The sequence below is a fragment of the Ambystoma mexicanum genome, chromosome 2p (genome assembly GCF_040938575.1).
Source record: "Ambystoma mexicanum isolate Mex_15411 chromosome 2p, UKY_AmexF1_1, whole genome shotgun sequence".
NCBI lineage: Eukaryota > Metazoa > Chordata > Amphibia > Caudata > Ambystomatidae > Ambystoma > Ambystoma mexicanum.
In genome coordinates this window covers 1,072,044,818-1,072,058,504 of record NC_090923.1, presented here as the reverse complement: position 1 = coordinate 1,072,058,504, position 13,687 = coordinate 1,072,044,818, and the positions used below count along the sequence as shown (strand labels likewise).

The 13,687-nt window shown below is 50.1% G+C and overlaps 1 protein-coding gene across 6 annotated transcripts in view; it reads right to left on the bottom strand.

The window, feature by feature from the left end:
- Positions 1-13,687, bottom strand: part of MUS81 (MUS81 structure-specific endonuclease subunit) — a 1,262,762-nt gene that overhangs the window by 365,811 nt on the left and 883,264 nt on the right. The gene's annotated exons all lie outside the window — the stretch shown is intronic.

The following is a 13,687-nucleotide window of genomic DNA, read 5'->3' as shown; positions in this document are numbered from 1 at the left end:
ACTGCTCCCATAGCAGCACTGGACGCGGCAGTCTCTACCACAAACGGTAAATCTGGTTGTGGGCGTCTTAAAACGGGAGCGGTTGTAAATGTATTCTTTAAACTCTTAAAGGCCTCTTCTGCTTCTTCGGTCCAGGCAAAACTCTTAAGCTTTTGTAGTTGTGAAGTTAGTAGGTGGACTAGCTGGCAAAAGCCTGAAACAAAGCACTGATAGAAATTGGCGAATCCCAGGAAACTTTGGACTCCTTTCACCGACGTAGGGGAGGGCCAGGTTAAAACTGCTTTTACTTTTCTGTTGTCCATCTGAATTCCTAATAGTGACAAAATAAATCCCCAAAATTCCACTGAGATCATATGAAAGGAGCAGGTTTCCAATTTGACGTATAACTGGTGTTGTCGTAGTTTCGCAAGTACTGCTCTTACATGAGCTATGTGCTCCCAGGCGGAGGCTGAAAACATTTAAATGTCATCAGTGTACACTACGGCACACACATCTAACAATTTGCGTAGAACATCATTCATGAAGTTCTGAAAAGCTGCAGGAGCATTGCATAAGCCAAAGGCATAACTTCATACTCGTATAGTCTATATTTTGTATGAAAGGAGGTTTTCCATTCATCCCCTTCTTTAATTCTCGCTAAATGATAAGCTCCCCGAAAGGTCTAGTTTTGTAAAAACCTTTGCATCTTTGACTTCGTCCATTAACACTGGAATGAGTGGAAGGGGGTATCTGTTCTTTACTTTGATCTGATTTAACGCATGATAGTCTATGCAAGTACGAAGGTCACCTTCCTTCTTGGGCACGAAGAACAGAGGAGAGGACACCGGGGACTTGGATGGTCGAATAAATCCATTGGCAAGGTACTTATCGAAATATGTCTTCAAATGTATGTTCTCTTGTTCGGTTAAGGCATATATCCTACTACATGGGGTTTGTGACCCTGGCATTAAATCAATTTGACAGTCATAAGGCCTATGTGCAGACAACACGTTGGCCTGTTCCTTTTCAAAAACTTCTGGAAAATCTTGATACTCTGGTGGTAGAATTCCTATTAACCCTAAGGCGAGGTTTTCTCTAGAAATCACTTGGACCTCGTTTCCTGAATCATCTTCTTGCCAGTAACATGAGTTTTTGCATTCTTCTATGAATACTAAGGTTCTGGCACGCCTATCAATCTGTGCATTATGTTTCTCTAACCATGCGATACCCAAGATGATTTTGAACTGCAGAGCACTTATTACGTCAAACGAGATCTTTCCACGATGTCCTTCCTGGCAAAGCAATGTATAGACTTCAGTACACTTAATCACTGGTCCGTATATTAGTTGAGTATCATCAACTGCTGTGACATTCTCCACCACAGACTTTGGGTTCATAGCAATAGCTATCTTGCTTGCGAGTTCGGAATCCATGTAGTTTCCAATTGCACCAATGTCCACATATGCTTCAAGAGCATGTACCTTGAAAGGTTGAAGGCCACTACTTAGGATAATGGGGAACAACAAAATGAGAGATCTGAAATGTCTTCTTCTGGCTCGACAAGTCGACCTCTAAACTTATCGGGCATTGAAGTTTTCCGTCAGTTTGTCTTTCTTTATGCCTTTGTCAGTTTTGTCCAAGGCTCCCGCTGGTTTCCAGGAAGGTTTCAACAGACAGTTACAAAAATGATGACAAGCTGAACCACAGTAGACATATACATTGTCTTCTTTTTTCTCTTCCTTCTTTAGAAATGGGGTCCCGAACAGCCCCAATTGCATTGGCTCTGGAGGACTCTCAGTAACTTGGCGATTACCACAGTCTTTTGAACGGACACAGAGCAATCTATTTTCTGATCTGGAACGGTCTTTTGGTTGATCTAGTGAGGTCTATGAATTCTGCACAACCTGGTTCTGCACAACCTGTAGGAGGGTTCACAACCTGAGCCAATATGTCTAAGTTCTCCTCGTAAACCTCGATAAAAGAGTGTTGTTCTCTTTTCTTCTGCCAATTAGTTTCTATTACTAATCGATTGAAAGAAGCTACATATGCCAACAATTCTTGACCACCTTGGCGTAAAGAAAGCAACTCATTATCCAAGACCTGTCCCTGTGAATGACTGGCAAAGAGCTTTTCCAATTCCTGCTGAAAGCCAGGGAAGTTTCTTAATAGCGGGTCATCTCGGTTGACTAAGGGAATGGACCCATCAGCAGCATGTCGGCCCAGATAGGATAACACAAATGCCCCCTTAGACTGATCTGAGGGAAAGACCCTAGGTCGACATAGGAAATGAAAGTTACATTGATTCATAAAGACTGCAAAACGCGTCAGATCCCCATAAATCGTTCTGGGGGGCAAATGGAATGTTTCGCAGCACAATCACCTAGAGAGGACGACTGGGAGAGGAACTTTGAACTGGTGGAAGGCCAACAGGGAGTAGTGCTTGTCCTGCTTGAGATTGTAATAATTGGCGACCCAATTCATCAGTGCGTTCCCCATTAACCACCAACTCCCTCATAAGAGAATTGGTTTCTGACCTTGCTGCGTGGACTATTGCCAGTAACTCCCCCAAAATCTGGGACAAATTGTCAATTTCTGTGGTTTCCATTATGCTCAGGTGGAATATATTTTTTAAGTATGGGCTTCTGTAACGCTTACCTGGACTCCTCAGGAGCGTAATGATGTTTGAGCCTGTTGATCTGCTACATTGAAAGCCTTTATTCCTGTCAAAACAGATAGATAACAAGAATGGAGGTACTGTAAGTTTCAAGAATGGTGTGAACTGCTAAGAATTTGTATCCATCTTCACCCAGAGATTAACTCCCTTCTGTATCCAAGACCACACATCCTCCTCACCTGTGTTTTGTATTTTTGGACCTCTCTATTCTGCTGTCTAACAGGGGCGCGTTGATAAGGTGGTTCTGAAGAGTGGAATGCTGTAGAACCCTGAAAGACTCTGGAGCCAAGTGTTTTTAAAGTATGAGTCTCTTGGCAGGAAAACACATGAGGAGAACTGTTGTGTTTCTGGGATTTAAACGTTTTCTAAATTGGAGGGATCTCTCATACTAACTACTTTATTCTTCTTTCTCTTGCAGGTTATTTGAGGAAGAAAAACTTTACTGAAAGTTTGAAGCTTAAAGGAGAAGAGTATGGACCTCTTATTTCATATGGAGAGTTAGCATGCTTGCTTACAGCTGAAGCGCACATAAAATGAAGAGATTACAGAATCCAGGAAGGAACTTTGGTTACAGAATGGTTGCGCACATGATCAGGAATAGAAAATGTTGAACTGCGTAAGTTTGTCTTATCTGAAAAGGCTGCAACTATCTACTGCGAAGCGTGGTTAATAACTTTGAGGAAAAACTCTGTGGAGCTTCAGGTACATATGCGCATAGAAATTATCTACACTTAAAACTCTAATGTTCGTTTTAACTAAATAGCTTTGTTTTCTGCAGGTCTTTGGAATGCTGAGAAAAACCCTCGGAAGAATGCTGCGGCTGCGAGCGAAGACTGGAGAAACTGTGACAGAAGAATATTCAACTGAACGGCTGTGGCGAAGGAAAACTTCAGTCGGGTAAGTCTTATCTGCGGTCTATGGATATTTTGTGAGCTATTTCAAGCATATTTCTTTTCTTTTATTTCCTCAGGTTCTGTGAGCAGAAAAACGGGTAGCGTTACACCGCTGTAGCTCTCAAAGACAAATGACTAGTTCAATGGTGCTGCTTGCCCCTGACAGATACTGTTGGGTTCCGCGTCTTTAGTCATGGAATGTTTCTCGGCCCACAACCATTTTTTGTTTTAAGGATTTTTTCATTTAAAGAAACATTAACACTTTCCTCTTGACAATAACCCACACTTGCTTTTTCTCCATAAAAACATTGACAGGATATGTCCAAAAAGGTATCATCAAGATGCTTTCTAGGGAGTTCCAGTTTGACTCCTGTAAGAACATTCCATGGTCCTGTGAGACGGCATTTGGTGTTCACCTATAATCTGAAAAGTTATTTTAAACCTGTAGGTTTCGTAATTAATTTCCGCACGCAAATGTGTATAATAAACCATATACTTTTTCTAATATATCATGTGGATCGTCCCACATTTTGTGAAATTCCAAAGTGGTACTGTTCTTTGGAACCCGTCCACTACTTCTGAAGGATTGCCTTCACTGCTCATGCCATTCTTTCACTTGAAACGTTAGAAAATCATTAAGTAAACAAACTTTAAGCCAATTATAGTGATATAAATAGGCCTTTGAAATCGAGCCTGTGAAAAATCCCTCTATGAACACATAACTTTCTTCCTTAGAACAAAACCAATATGCTCAAACTTCCGATCGAAAAAACTGCACAGTATGGAATGATCATAAGATGTTTCAGTGGTCGTCTGCCTCAATCGTGAGCAGGCATCCGATAAGCCCTTCTTCATACAGTGCCACTCGGCAGTCACTTACAACTTTCACACACTGATCTACATTACTCAGAATACTGTACAGTCTATTAATCCATCTTAATGTTCAGGTTGGTCTGAAGAGAAATTGTATTTCTGTTGATACTGATTGAACAGTACAGTCATCTGTAGCAGATGTTGGGTGTTAAACCCTTTTCAACTATTCCCATATTGTTTGTTTGACATCAGGTAGTTCAAATATATCTTGTAAATATGAAAATGTGAGGGTTAGACCATTGCATCCATGAGATATCTTCCAGTTACCAGTTCAATACAATGTTGACCAGAATCAATTTTCTGTAAAATTTTGATCAGTAAATTGTCCTCCAGGCAAGGTGCTTCTCGAAGTCAGCCACCCTACACCAACGTTTGATTTGTGGCTGCCAATAAAGCAGCTGCACTGGCATGCCAGATGTAGAGTGCAGAATTGGCTTAAATATTTTTTTCAAATTGTTTCAGAGGCTTTTCAAGGACGAACCTCAACAAAGATGATGGGAAGGGCTTAGAATGAAGGGTGGCTGCAGCCACCACTGATGGAGGCTGGGGACTAAGGGCCAGAGGCACCTTTCGGTAGCGATAGGCAGGTATCGCAGACCTATTGCTGTGTTAGTGGGTTAGGCTCTATGAGGCTTGCCCCACAACTCTGATAGTACATCTTTTTGAAGGGCAATGGCAGATTGTTCTGTGGACTTGATGGGAAGTGCCATTGCCTGGTCTCCCAGTTGTGTGTGCAGTATCTCAGGCAGAAGAAGGAACAAGTTACTTACCTGTAACTGTTGTTCTCCAGCATGAGTCTGGCATGGATTCACATGCTCATGAATATTCCCCGTCGTCAGGCTGGGAATCCTCGGTAAAGAAAAAAACAGTATCAGTTTCGTTTCTGATCTGTCTTTCGTAGTAATAACCAATCACTGATCTCTGCGTCATACTGACCACAGCCAATGACTGCCCTCTACCTAAGCCCCGCCTCTGGCAGCCATCTGCAGATTTGGAAGCACGTGAAGTGGCAGTATGACCAAGTGAAGAGCCGCAGAGGGGTAGGCGGGAGGGTTCGCATGTGAATCCATGCCAGACCCATGCTGGAGAACAACAGTTACAGGTAAGTAACTTGTTCCTTCTCCAGCATGGGGTCTGGCATGGATTCACATGCTCATGAATTAAGAATACATAGCAGTACACACATGCACAACCACGGGAGGTGGCAAAGGCTCAACATTAAGCATTACATCAAACTCAACATTAAGCATCTTACCTCCTCACCAGGCTCACCTCAGGCGAACAGGTTGCGCAGCACTGCTTGGCCGACCCTGGACTCCTCCCTGGAATCCCGATCGACGCAGTAGAATTTCGTGAAGGTGTGCGTCGACCTCCACGTAGCAGCCCTGCATATGTCCAGCAGGGGCACACCAGAAAGGAACGCCGTGGTAGCTGCGATCGCTCTGGTGGAATGGGCTCTCGGACGGCCAGGCAGCGGTCGGTTTGCCAACCGAAGACAGTACATGATACAGCCGGAGAGCCATCTGGAAATGGAAGCCTTCGAGAGAGCCTTCCCCTGATTGACAGGTCCAAAATTCACAAAGAGTTGTGACGTCTTCCGAAAACACTGTGCGGTCCATGTAGAACTTCAGCGCTCTAGCCACATCCAGCGAGTGCAAAGTCCTCTCAGCCGGCGACGAAGGCGACGGGAAAAATACAGGCAACACCAAGGGTTCGTTGAGGTGGAAGTCCGACGGCACCTTGGGAATGAAGGAGGGGTGCGTCCTGAGCACTACCCTCGTGTCGTGAAAAGTCAAGTACGGGGCCTTGCAGGAAAGGGCCTGGATCTCTCCCACCCGTCGTGCGGAGGTGATGGCCACAAGAAACGCTGTTTTCCACGACAGTAACTTCAACGGGGCCGAGTGCAGAGGCTCGAATGGAGGTCCCATGAGCTTAGTCAGCACCACGTTGAGCTCCCACGCCGGGGCCGGGGCCTTCACCGGCGGGAACGATCTGAACAGTCCCTTCATGAACTCTTTCACCAGACGATGAGACCACAAGGACGTCCGCCCCGTGGTTCTGATGTATCGGGAGATCGCAGCAAGATGAATCTTGATGGACGCGTGTGCCAGTCCAGCTTTGGCCAGCGTCAGCAGGTACGGCAGTACTTGGGGAGCCGTAACCCGTAGAGGGTTAATCTTCTGTGCGTGGCACCAGACAGAGAACCTCTTCCATTTGTGTCCGTAGCATTTAAGAGTCGAGGACGCCCTGGCCTTTGCAAGAACCTCTCTGCAGTCGGCCGGTATGTCGTATCCTTCAAACTCTAGCGCTGCAGGAGCCAGGCCTGCAAGTTCAGCGATTTCGGGTCGTGGTGGAGGATGGCGCCTCCTTCCCTGGAGAGTAGATCCACGTCCACCGGCAGCTTGATTGACGGGGACGCTGACAAGTCCAGAAGGTCCGGGAACCATATCTGCCTCGGCCACGCAGGTGCGACGAGGATCATCCTGCACCGTGACCTCTTGAGCTGGTTGATGAGCCGGATTAGCAGTGGCAATGGAGGGAACGCGTAAAGGAACAGGCCCTCCCAGGGGAACGAGAAAGCATCGCCCATGCTCCTCGCCTGGGGAAACCTGCTGGCGAACCTCTGGCACTTGGAGTTCGTCGCCGTCGCGAACAGGTCGATCTGGGGTGTGCCCCACCGTCGGAAGAGGCGATCCACTAGATCCTGCCGTAGTTCCCACTCGTGGCACGAGCGCAGCTCCCTGCTGAGTGAGTCGGCGATGGTGTTTTTTATCCCTGCCAGATGAAACGGCACCAGAAACATCCTTTGGGCGACGGCCCAATGCCACAGGTCCTGCGCCTCCTTGGACAGTGCTGGGGACCTGGTTCCTCCCTGTTTCCTGATGTAAAACATGGTGGTGGTGTTGTCGGTGAAGATCCTCACCACCTTGCCCTTGAGGGACGGAAGGAAGGACCTGAGGGCCCAAACCACTGCACGGAGCTCCAGGACGTTGATATGTAGGGACTTCTCCGTCGGGAGCCAAACGCCTCTTGCGTGGAGATTTTCGGTGTGCGCTCCCCACCCTTCCGTGGTCACTGTCTCCTGGTGGGCTGGGGTCTGGAAGTCCATGCCCGCCATCAGATGCGCGCGGGTGCCCCACCACCGGATCGCTCGTCGGAAACTCTCGTCGAGTGTGATCCTTTCCTCAAAGCTGCCCGTCGTTTGGATCCAGCGCGCGTCCAGGAACTCCTGCAACGGGCGCATCCGGAGCCTGCACAGGGGAATGAGGTAGATGCAAGAAGACATCATTCCGAAGAGGGACTTGATGGACCTCACCTTGGCCGCGTCGGCCACCAACATCCGCTGTACCTTGCCCAGGATGGCCCTGGTCCTTTCCTCCGACGGGGAGGCCAGAACGGACACTGTGTCGAGCCTCGCTCCCAGAAACAGTGCGTCTTGCGCGGGTACCAGGTGGGACTTGGCGTAGTTCACGGAGAATCCCAGGTCCGTGAGAAGTTGGACGGTCCTTGCCGTGTGCTCCACGGCGAGCTCCCTCGTCTTGGCTCGGATGAGCCAGTCGTCCAGGTAGGGGTAGACGTGGATCCCCTCTCGGCGCAGCTGCGCCGCCACTGGTGCAAGGCACTTGGTGAATACCCTGGGTGCCGACCGTAGTCCGAAGGGAAGGGCTCTGAACTGATAGTGACGCCCTTGGACCACGAACCTGAGAAATTTCCGGTGCCCCTTTAGGGTGGGAATATGGAAGTAGGCATCCTCCAAATCCAACGACGACAGGAAGTCGCCCTCCTCCAGCTGACCCAGGACGTGCTGGAGGGTGACCATCCGGAACTTCTGTGCCTTGATGAACTTGTTCAGTCGTCGTAGGTCTAGGATGGGGCGCCATCCTCCCGTCTTCTTCTTCATGAGGAAGTATCTCGAGTAAACTCCGGAGCCCCGAATCCTCTTTGGGACGAGTTCGATGGCGCCCTTCCTGAGCATCGCCTTTACCTCCAGGAGAAGCTGGGGGACGTGAAGTTCTTTCCTGGCCACAGGGGGGACGCGCGGGCACCTTCTTTGAAACTTGAGCGCGTGGCCCCGGGCTAAGGCGTCCAGCACCCAACGGTCGGTGGAGATGGACTCCCTCACGCTGACGAAGCTCGCCAGCCGGCCTCCCACCGGGGTGCTTCGGTGGGGGCCCGACCCCACGGCCGGTTCAATCCTGCTTCGACGAGGCTTTGCCGCCTTGACCTCCTTGGCGACGACGGCGGGGTCCGCCAGACTTGCCTCGTCCCCTGTAGGCCTCCTGAGACGACGAGCAGGCCGCTTGACGGTAGGTGGAGAAACCGCCGCCAGAACCTTTGGAGGTCGCCCTTGCCTCCGCTGCTCCGAAAGGGCGGCCGCCGTTGCTGCAGAACACCGAGGGCCCGGGCCGTCTCCGTGTCCGCTTTAATGGCTTGAAGGGAATCGTCCACTGTTTTCCCAAACAGGTTGTTCCCATCGAACGGCATGTCCAGGACTCTGGTCTGTACGTCTTGACGGAAGTCCGTAGCCTTGAGCCATCCATGCCGCCTAAGGCACACGCCGTTGCCCAACTGGCGAAATCCAGTGTCGGCGATGTCCGTCGCAATAGTGATGGCGTGGTCCGACGCCACCTCACCTTCCTGCAGGATCTCCAGGGCATCCGCTCTCTTGTCGTCCGGTAGGAAGTCCAGCAGGGGAGCCAGTTTGTACCATAGCTCCCTGTCGTAGCGGGCCATGATAGCCAAGGCGTTGGCCGCCTTAATCGTCGTCGCTGCAGACGAGATGACCCTGCGTCCCATAGTGTCCAATTTCTTTCCCTCGCCGTCCGGCGCTTTCTTTCTGGCCGCCGCGGAGACGACGGAGTCCGGGGTAGGCTGTGCCCAGAGGCACAGGGGGGCCGCGTCCGGGACCCGGTACTTCTTTTCGTACCGGTCTCTTCTAGCTGGCGTCGTGGAAGGGTTCTTGAGGAGGGTGAGGCCCTCATCCCAAATGTCGTCCAGTAGAGGCACCGCGAGGACGTCTTCCTCTTGGCCTCGCGCCGTTGATAAAGGAATCCTTCCTTTTTCTTCTCCTCAGGGCAGAGTTGGAAAAGCTCGGATGCCCTGGCGATCATGGAGTGGAACGATCCAATCTCGTCGGGCGGGGAAGCCCTGGTGGGTGGTGACAACGGCAGATCCTCGTCGTACACCTCGTCATTCCGTACCCGTCGCGGCCGTGTCAGTCCCCGTATCATCCCCTCGGGTCATGGACGGGGAGGAGGGCTGGACGGGGCGCGACGGCTGAAAAGGAGGTGGAGGGTGAATCCTTCTTTTCTTGGGGGGAGGAACGCCAGAAGGTCCCTATTCTGGGTCCCCCGACGGGAGTGGTTCCTCCGCTGGCAACGGTAGTCTCGTCCTTATCTCCGAGCATAAGGACTGTATAGCCAACAAAATGGCCGCCGAGTTGTCTTGCGGCGCTGGCAGAGGGGAATCCAACGGGCGATCAGGGGCCCCGTCGGCACCCTCGACGATGTCGTCGTCACCTGCGTCGGGATCCATCCCGACGGGCTGGTCTTCTTCCACGCCGAGGCCGTGGCTTAAGACCTCGATCAGCTCTTCCTCAGAGGTTGAGGCCGAATCTACGACGACCTCCTGCCCCCCCTTTTTCTTCTCCGCCGGAGGTTTCACGGGGGTCCTGTCGATGGGCATAAAAGAGGACTCCCTCCGAGGTGGCAGGGAGACTCTGAGCCCCGAGGTCGCCACCACTGGTGTAGCCTCCACAGGCTGAGCCAGGGCCGCCGCGACTGTCTCGATAGAGGCCTTGGCCGGATGGATTAAAGCTTTCACCACCTTAGGTGCGCTCACCGCCTTCTCCTTGAGGGGGGGGGGGACACTGCCTCGCTCCCCCTCCGATGGGGCCTTCGAGCTCGACCGGGGCCTCTCCAGGAGCTTCGCCGGGTGCTCGGCCTTCCTCTTACCCGACCCAGAGCGTTGGCTCGTGGTTGATGGTGCCGGGGAGGCTGCGCCCTGCCTGGCGCCCGTAGAGCCCGACCGTTCGGCGCTCCCGGTGCCAGCGGACTCGCGGTGCTTGGCCTTGTGTTGGACCCCCGTCGCTGGGGCGTCCTCAAAGGTCTTAGAAGACCGCTCGGATTTCTTCCTCTTCTTCTCGCCGGACGGGCTCTTCCCTTCCGGCCAGTTGGCGAGACGTTGATGGCGGTCCTTCATGGTCCGCTCTGACATGTTGCCGCAAAACGCACAGTCCTTCTCCACGTGCGTCTTGTCCTCATGTAGGCAGTAAAGACAAAAGGAGTGTTTGTCTTCCTTAAAGACATTCTGCAGCTGGCATCCAGGGCAAACCCTGAACAGCTTTCCGGGTGTCGAGCTTCCCTTCTCCTGGGCCATGTCCGAGATGGGCCTGAGAAACTTCTGGAGTCCTCCAAAAGCGTAGCTCGACGAAATCTTCACCCTTGAGGGGCGTAGACGAATTCGACACGGGTCCCCGTTGATCGGATGGAGAGTCGGTGGAGCTTGAGGCTCTTTTTGACCGAAAAAACAAAGTTTTTGAGAAAAAACGTGAAAAAATAGCACTAACGCTCGAGAGCAATAGCACGAGGATCCCAACACATGAACGTGCAGTAAAAATCTGAAGATGGCTGCCAGAGGCGGGGCTTAGGTAGAGGGCAGTCATTGGCTGTGGTCAGTATGACGCAGAGATCAGTGATTGGTTATTACTACGAAAGACAGATCAGAAACGAAACTGATACTGGTTTTTTCTTTACCGAGGATTCCCAGCCTGACGACGGGGAATATTCATGAGCATGTGAATCCATGCCAGACCCCATGCTGGAGAAAATCCAAATATTTAATGAGCCTAATGGGTCTCACATGAAAAATCTACTGGGGCTCTTGCCCGGATCCTACTACTAATAGATTGTGATCATCTGCAAAGGCCCAATTAAAAGTCTAACGGGGCACATAAAGTTCCCCGAATCAGAGAGTATTTAAGGGTGCCTTCCTGTGTGCAGACGAGGAACTATCTGGATTAGAGAAGGGAGTTGATATTTGACTACATATTAGAATAGGACATTCATTCAATTTAATTTACCCCTCCTTCATGATACGGTACAATCTCCCCTTTATATTGGGTTGATGTTCCCTGGGTTCCTGTAGTTTTCTCACCAGACCCTGACCTTAGGATTCTCGTTTATGTTAGAAGGAACCACTTGTGGAAACCAAACCTAGGATAACACGCTAATTCTAGAGCAACCCAATGGTATTAGCCAATGCTACAATCTCAGAGCTACAAGTACTGCTGGATAGGCTGCCCTGTGGCTCCACTGCCCCTTTCTGCCGATTCAGAACCTTTGTCTGGCCATGAAGTTTCTGTTTGATGGGCACCCTTACCAATCTCAACTGTTGGTAACCCCAAATAAAAGCTCCATCATCTTTTACATATATGGGTGGTCGGCTCTACCTTCTGTGTGACAGTACAGTTTTCTTCTTTAAACGAGTTGTAAGGGTGCAGAGGTAAGGCTCTAACAAAATGGTGGCATGTCCTGGGGTGTAAGCTTTTATTTATAAAAGGTTGAAAAAATTACCCATTATTCGTAAAGCTAAGAAGGGGTTCCATACCTCAAAGAAAACAAGTGAAATTGTCAGGAAGTCCGAAAAGTCAGTCACTGTTGTGTCCAAAAACCTGTTTCTGTGCCTAACACTATCAAAAGAAACTGTGCAAGGATGATCTCTTCTTTAAGTAACAAGTGTTTTTTGTGTTCTCAACTAACTGAAAGGTTCCGAGTCTCTCCGGTAATGAAAAGTGATGAAATAAACAATGTTCATAAATGCAAGGTACCCATGCTAGGGGTATGCTCCTTAAGAGTACTTCTCAGTTTTCTTCCTTTCCGGCTCGTGAGCTCCTTTATTCTCTTGGGCAAACGTCAGTGGACAATTGACAGGGATTTGTTTCTTGGGTTTACAATTCTTTATCTTATCAACTTGATGCAATTCGTTATCAAATGTAGGATTCCTTTTTACCAACTCCAGGGTCCTTGACCCTTTCAATCTATCACATGGGTGCAGGTATCAGACCAACATAAAACTTAGTTCACTCTCCTGCCAAGCTATATCCTGTTGTGGCTCATGTGGGTGCGGGTCCCAGACTTCAAATGCAGCTTGGTTCATTCTCCTGCCAAGCTACTGTCCTCGCATGGCCTCTCTTTCACATGGGTCCCACACCCTCTTATTCGTCCTTATATTGGGGACTTGCCTTTCACATGGGTGCGGGTTCAAGACTCGCAGTTTGTATACGTTTGGTTCACTTTCCTGCGAAACACTTGATTGCGTTATCTTGGTTACTCTCGACTTCTCAAATGGGTGCAGGAGCCAGACTCGCAATTCATTATCATACCTGTTTGGTTAACTCTCCTGACAAACATATGATTCTGGTTTCTTAATATTTCACAGGGTCCCAGACCCTCTTATTCCATACAGGCACGGGTTCATAACTCGCAATGTCTCTTCAGAGTCGCATACCCTCATTTTCCAATGTTTGTTTTCATCCTTTGCTTCCCTGTACCTCCAATGTCTCCCGGAAAACCTGTGTACCCTTTTCCTGCTTCTCAGTAGGTACCAGCGTTTCTCCAGCCACTGCGTTGTTCTTCGAGGCTCTGGCAGATTTCTGGTGAATGGCGGGGTCTGCAGCAGTTCTGCATGCGTCCGTCTCTGTCCGATGGCATGTCCTTCCTCACCGGCAGCTCGCTGGGGCCTGGGAGGCCCAGAGGTATATCTTGGCAGAAAACTGTGTAGTTCTTCCAGCTCAGACCATGTTCAAACTCTCCTTTCCTTCGGTTCACGGCTCCCCTTGTGGCTTCTCTCTGCCCGCCCGGTGCACGGCTCCCCCAGCTCCTCGGAGGAAGATACTTCTCCCCGCAGCCAGTGCTACAGAGGCACTGAAAATTACTCTCAGCAGAGGGTGTCTATTGGTACCTCCAGTGAGGGAGTCTCCAGCTTCACTTAGTTCCTCTCAGACAGCTGGTGTTCAAGGGGTCCCCCTTTCTGGGTGTCACACTGGGCCTCAGCCTCTGCTCTGCTTCAGCACAGCATTCCTGCTCTTTGCAATTCCAGGGAGGGCTTCTCTCACACTGCCCGAGTCTCCCTTCCCTTTTACACTGGCCAATAGGATATGGGGAAACACTACACTGCTCAATGTGGTTCTTACAGGGAATTCTCATGCCTCCACACTTCTCCCTGTCACAGTACTGATCTTGTGACTCTTGTGACTTCCTTGAGAGTC